Here is a 7,509-nt window from a genome sequence, read left to right on the forward strand (position 1 = left end):
AAACTATCGTTGAAAACAGCAAACATGCATGCCAGCACGACAAGATAAGTTGGTGATAAACAAGGGTGAACTTTGGCCATCTCAACCTAGCTAGGTAGGTTCTTTCCAAGCGCCATCACCCAACAACGTGGAACATACATGCATCAGTAAGGGTGTAAGCATACACAACAGCACAATGCATGCATGCAGGGCCGGGTCAGAGAAATTTGAGGCCCTCTGCCAAATCTAGGAAAAAAATTGGTGCAGTCGGCTGCAAACTAGAATGTTTGCAGCCCCTCACAAAAAATGAGGATTGACCCCACCTGCAGGTCCATCAGATAACGTTTTGGTTGTGTTATTGCTGCTGCGGGTGGGGTCAATCCTCATTTTTTGTGAGGGGCTGTAAACATTCTGGTTTGCAGCCAGCTGCACCAAATTTTTCTCCAAATCTAAACAGTGTAATATATGTTTTTATTAAAAACCAGTAATAACAATCCGCAAGTTACAGTAATATATATTGCAATAGAATATCTAAAGAAACATTTCTATTTTATTTGAATAACATCGTTCTTTTGGTGGGTTTTAAAGAAAATTTGTACAATATGCTTATATTCGATCTTCTCCAAAGCTTCACTCTCGAATGCTATTGTGGCTAAATAATATGTCTTTTTTTATCATAGTAGAACACAAATATGAATTTAGTAGCTTTAATTTAGAGAACTTCATTCACGAGGACATATATGTTAAGATTCTACGAAGATTTATTCTTTAGTGGAGCGCTCGGTAGTTTCGTTTCAGCACAGTAGTATGGTAGGGGAAAAATATATGATATATATTAACATGTGTAGAACTAGAAGATCATAAAACTAGAATATATCTCTACTACTCCTTAAGCCAATAGTGTAGGCGTCCACAATTTTGGCGCACGGTTCTGCCATCGCCGATCCGTCCGCTTCCTCCTCCATCCCGTGCAGGCCGGCGAGATCCACGGACGCATACCTCCACCGCGCGTCCCCTCCCCGCGCCCGCAGCCCCCGTCGCCGTCCTCGCTCCGCTGCCGATGGCAGCCGCCGCGCCCGCGCAAGATTTAAACCCGTGATTTTTTCCCTCCTTGGCAGCCGCATCCATGGCAGCCGCGCCCGCAAATCACGCATCCATGGCGCGCAAGGGAAGTTGCTTCCCAAATCCCGCATACAAGATTTAATCCTTGATTCTTCCCATCCATGGCAGCCGCGCCCGCAAACCGTGCCTCCCCCATGACTCCCCCTTCCATGACGTCGCCCCCTTCCATCCATGGCAGATCGACTGGTAGCTGACTAAGGTGGATCCACGGAGGAGGCATGGCAAGAGGCTCCTACCCGCCGTCGAGGTGGAAGAGGAGGATGAGGAGGAGGCGCTGCCCCCGGGCCCACCGCCCGCAAAGCACGAGCAGCTGGAGGAGCCTCACCACGTCGTCTCGCAGCTGCAAGGAGCCACCTTTAGTGGCGGCGGAGGGTCGTCGTCGTCTTCCGTGGTCGGTGCGGCAGCCGACCCGTCACTGCAGGCGTACGCGCAGTACTACTACTCGGCGCGCGCCGACAACGACGCCTCCGTCGTGGCCTTCGCGCTCGCCCACGTCATCCGGGCCTCGCCCGACCATCTTCCGCCGCAGCCGCAACAGGCGGCGGCCTTGTACGGCGCCGGTGCCCTGCGGCAGGGACAGGGACAGGGACAGGGAGACCATCCGCAAGCGGATGCGCACCACTATCCCGGCGGCCACCACGCCGCTGCCGCCGTCGAGGAGGAGCAAGGTACGCGCACGGCGCACTAGCCTAGCCATCCGGCCGTCTCATCGATCGGTGCAGGCAAGTTAGCATTACTCCTTGTCCTCGATTGCGATATCATGGCACGCGCACGCCCTTCCGCCTTCCGCTCGATTGCGCGGTTTGGAAGCTTCGCTCCGTCCAAATCAGTGACACGTCCATCATCGGTTTCGATCCAGCCTGTAATTACCATTAGCTCAACGTACTTTACTCTTTCCTAGCTACTAAACCGTGGGTTAATGAACTCTCGAGAAAGCACACGAACTGGGACGGAGCGCTATGATCAGTTAACTGAACATGTGTATTTTATCACAACTGATCATACCACAACTGATCGGTCCAGTTAACTGATCATAGCACTTTTTTTCTTTAGTTGATCTGCTGCACTATACTGATCACACTTGCTCTTATATGTTTTTGCTTGAGTAATGATTCTTACTTGCTTAGTACTCTTTCAGTTCCAAATTATATTTCACGTGCATGTCGCTAGCCGGGATGCTACTTCAGTGAGACATTGAAGCCCATACCAGAAGAGGTGCGCAATCTCGATATTGTACTATCTAGATTTCATTTCAAGGAGCACCAGTGCAGTAGTTCTAAAATATAAATTCTGCACGAATCTGATGGTTTGTTTGAATTGCAATTTGGACTGAGACGAAATTTACTATCTCATGCCATGGTGATACTGGTGTTTGAGGTTCAGTAACTTGAGTTGCTAAAGGTCATGTGATTCTTATTGTCCCATATTACTAATTGCAAATAGTATACCATATGTATGTGATAGGTATTAGATTTACAAAGAAGGATACGAAAATTTCTAGCTGTTAATTTTTTTACTTGTACTAATTTGTATATACGTAATTCAGAAGACACTCTACATACATAGAATTTGTAGACTGATTAAAAATTATAGTACAAATATATATGAAAAAACCTATATAATCTTTAGTCAAATATATATGAAAAAACTTTAGTACAAATATGTAAGAAAAAAATGGGATGGAGAAACTGATAATTCGAAGGGATATTCCATTTGGAAAGGTGAGTTTTCATTCTCCTTTGATATTATATTCTAACAGCAGCATTTGGGTAATGCTGGCACACTATGTATCTGATTTTTATGCTTTTGCCACACTGCAGGTGTTTTTGGAACATATAGATGTCGAGGGCTCGACCAAAGCAAAGACGGAGATGCATGGGCAGAAATTGGGTGGGAACCAGGTGGTGGTCGTTCGACGCTCGCACATGCAAGCGCTACGCCTGCGGCCGCCAATGCCAAACAATACGATCAGGAGACATTAAACAATGTTTTTAGACAGTAACGACAAGATGTTATTTGCATATGTATAGTTTAGCCCTCTGTGGTTGTTATAAAGCTCTTGCTTCATGAAGAATCAACATACTACCGTTAAATGAGCGGTTGCTTGGTGCCCTCTCTTCTGCTTGATTTGCTGCTACCTGGTGCTGGTGAGTTCAGTTTTCTTCTTTTTCTTACCATAATACTACGAAGTTGTTCTCGTTTACTTTGATTAGCTGCAATCTCCAGTGATTTTTTTGTCGTCTTTAGTTGAAGAAATATTGTGCAATGCCATGCTTTAATCCCTTAGTGAGCTCATATGGGATATAATGTTGTGATGGCTGATTCTACTTCTCGATGGGCTAAAGCATTCCATGAAAATTCAGGACGTTTGGTATGATGCTTTTACTTCCATGGAGCTATAATTTTTTCTTTTATTCCCTAAATCCCATGGTCTGCTCAGCTGTAATGTAAAATTACATCTGAATGGCTTAGTGCTTTAGTAAGCTTACGTACAACAATATTTACCATGAGGGTTTCATTTCTATTCCATCTTGATTTAGGTTGTGGTTGATGCTATTTTACTTGCTACTCTACCGCATAGCATTGAGGGTTTCATTTCTATTCCATCTTGATTTATGTTGTGGTTGATGTTATTTTACTTGCTACTCTACTGCATAGCATTGAGATTTTCTTGTGCTAACAATGTTGTAAATGTACTGTAGGCTAAAATGCACTACTCATTCTCTTTTTATTAACTACTCTCTCTTTCTATACATGCTTGGATCTTTGAATCTACTCTCTTTTAGATTTGTATATATGTTTGGATCCTTGCAACTCTTGTATTTGTTGTATTGTTATTTATTTAATGGAATTAAGTCCTTAACAGGAAAACCACACATTTTTAATGGAATGAAGTTTATATATGCAAAGAAAGAGATCACTAATGCACCATTGATCTCAGATGACCTTGATCTTTATGCACCCTTGTTCCAGAATGTGTCCATCTTTAAAAGGTAAGGAATTGGTTAGGCTTCATATTGTCTCTATACATGATTCTTCTCCAAAAAACAAATGCATAATCATGTGTTTAACAACATTCTTGTTTATCCTTGTCTTCGAAAAAACAGAACTAATTTTGGCCGACACCAAGATCACTTATTGGCATAATCATGTGTTTACCTTTTTTGATGTACAATAATGCCAACCAACTATATATTGGATGATCAGTAGCAGGTGAGCGGTTTCTAATAAAAAGGAAGCTGCAATGATAACTTATGTTCCTAATATGACACATTGTGTTTTCTAACTTATCACACTGTTGTTATGTGTTGGACTTGGTTGTTTCATTTCCGTGGTTGGTTTATTAAATTTGTTCGACTCATGCTTCTAGGAGTTATGGACTGATGAAGAGACTTCTTAAGGTTTTCATATATCATGATGGATAAAAACTTATGTTCTTAATCAATACTTTTTACTGTTTTTATCATCTTTAGAAAAGGTTTGATCAACTATCAAGGAGAAACACATATTTAATTTGAAATATTAATTTATGTGCTTGACATTATATCTTCTTTAAGGGACCTTACACAACAAAATTGCATTATAAATTGTGGAACAACACTATTAAAGCTCTCTGCAATGCAGATAAGATGTTTCCCTTCCAGAAACATTTCTTAGATCACCAAGAAGACATCTAATAGATATTGGAGGAAGACAGCTGCACAGAGGACTATCCTGGCCTTCTTTGCGGGGCAGATACATGGTCGAGTTCCACCTGTACTTCTCAAGTATTGGGGAGACAAAGATGTTGATATGAGAATATATAAGTAGGCTGCCACACTTTATTATATTATATAATATCATGAAGCTTGTCAAAGGAAGATGATAGTTACTATAAACAATTGATGAGTGGTTGTATGCATATGTCATCTCATACCTGAAGGTGATCAAGTTGTTAACTTTAGTGCTCGTGCATGTACTGAATGAAACTAGAACAACTATTGACTTGTTTCACCTTTTAGATGATTGTGCGTGTATGTCGTTTCACTTTTTATTCATTTGCAATCCAATTTGGTGCATGTACGGATTGAATTTGATCTGTCTGTTAATAAAATACTAATGTTTTACAATCCCGTTTAACACACCCCTTGTGTTTTCTTCAGGATTCCAATGTGTTTAGTATTTTTATGATAATTATGCGATATGCTACCATTTTGCATCTGTCTGTTATACATACTATATGCTTTTTGTACGGTGCACTTGCATTTGTCCCTATTTCATTCTCTCACCCACTTTTTTCATGCTTCTCCAGATATACCATTGAACACACAGACAACTAACCATAAGGGCACTAACATTTAGTCGAATATTTTGTATGTTATTGGTTCGTTGCAACGCACGGGCATCTAACTAGTACATCTACTAAGTTTTGAGGCCCTCAATTTTTGGAGGCCTTGTGCGAGCGCACGGCTCGCACGTGCCTTGGCCCGGCCCTGCATGCATGACGGCCATAAGGCTATCCGCAGCGGTTCCCTCTAAATTTTTCCCCCTATATCACTTTTCTGGGTCACATCATCAATAGTGTATCCCCTACTTTTTCATCTCCCGCAGTGGTTTCCCCTAAATACTCCCCCTATATCCCACTACAATATAAAATATCATTTTCTATACCTACTTTTCATCTACTATCAATTTTTCTTCTACTATTAATTGAAGGCGGGCCCACAGGAACAGTGGTAGGGGGGAGAGCGCGCGCGCGCTGCAGCTGAGGGGAGAGAGAAGAGTCCCGCGCGGTGGAGTGCGCGATAGCGTGCTGCGCTGCGGGCGATAGCGCGTGCGCTGTAGCCGGCATGCAAGCGAGCGCGCGCCGTAGCGTGCGGCGCTGCGGCCAGTCTAATATACTGCAGGTTTATATTAAAATACTACAGCCTCTGGTCGATCCATGGCAAGGTAGCTAGACGCTAAAAGGTACTACTACCTCCGTTCTCGAATGCGACGCATGCTAGTTCATTTTTTTTTCAAATCTAAAACGCGACAAATGAAAAAAGAACAGTAAACCGGTCGTCGTCGGATCCTCGTTGTTGTTTGCTCTCATGGAGGCAGGCAGGCAGGAAATCAAGGCTCAGTAAAAGCCGCGCACATTCAGACAGAACAGAACAGAACACACACATGGTTCGTTTGCCTGGCTCGTACTGTAATGGCAAGCCGCGCTTTTACTCCTCCTCCCTCACGTCGTGTCACACACACACACGTTGAGCGACGATGCACACAGTCCTAATAAGCTGTTTGGTTTGAGGAATGATCTAGTTCATCTTTTTCTCACTCCTCACTTTTTTATTTGGTTTGTGGAATGGATTGAGTTGATCCATCATCACCTCATTCCTTATTGGTGTGTTTAGTTTGTGGAGTCACTTTATGCTTCATATGGTGATGCATCATAAGTTTATTCCATCAATTTTGGTGGAATCAACTCACTTCTCATGTAGGAGTATATACTAATTATTAGCTTATGAGGAATGGTATGGTGATGGATCAACCCATTCTATTCCACAAACCAAATAAAAAAGTGAGGAGTGAGAAGAACATGGATCACTTCATTCATCAAACCAAACACACTTTATAGTTATTTAGTTAGTATTAATATGAGGCATGAGGTTATTCCACCAAATTTGAGGAATGGACCCATGATGCACCATCACATTTTGGATGAAGTGATTCCTCAAACCAAACACACCCTAAGGGGGTGTTTGGGAACAAAGTTTTTCTGCAGTTTTGGAAGAATACTGCAGTATTCTCAAATACTGCAGTATTATATACATAATGGTGTTTGGCAAGCTGGGTAAAATCTCTGTTTTCAAAACTGAAGTATTGCAAATACTATAGTTGTTTTAAGGCATTCTAAACTTAGCTCTGGACCTCAGTTTTCAAAACTGCGGTATTATAAACTACGGTATTGTCATAACTAAAGTATAGTATAGTATTTCAAAAACTGTGGTTTTCAAAAACTTTGTTCCCAAACAGGGCCTAAGTAGCTACTAAGAGAAAAGGCTTTAAAAACTGCAATACCAGCATGCAAGTCATAGACGCTGCTACTGGAGTACCAGTACGTATTCAATTCTCTTTCTCAGTTGTCAGCGCTACAGTATCAGTAACGCCTCCTCGGGCTAAGGCACGGCAGTAAATGGCGTGTGTATTTACTACGCGAGTACTACCAAATACAATCAGGAGTTAATGACGATGTCCGTCACGGAGGTCGGAGGCGAAACCGCATGCCTCGCATCTCGAGACCGCCAAAAAGGTCTCCAAGGCTCAGGGCACCTTGGTGTGCATCTCGAGACCGCCGAATCATTTTGCAATCGATTACCTAGGCGCTTCTGCCTGGCCGGACGTGTGGGCTTTACAATGCCCCATTGGTCCACAATGCCCTCG

The sequence above is a fragment of the Zea mays genome, chromosome 1, assembly GCF_902167145.1.
Source record: "Zea mays cultivar B73 chromosome 1, Zm-B73-REFERENCE-NAM-5.0, whole genome shotgun sequence".
In the NCBI taxonomy this organism is placed as follows: domain Eukaryota; kingdom Viridiplantae; phylum Streptophyta; class Magnoliopsida; order Poales; family Poaceae; genus Zea; species Zea mays.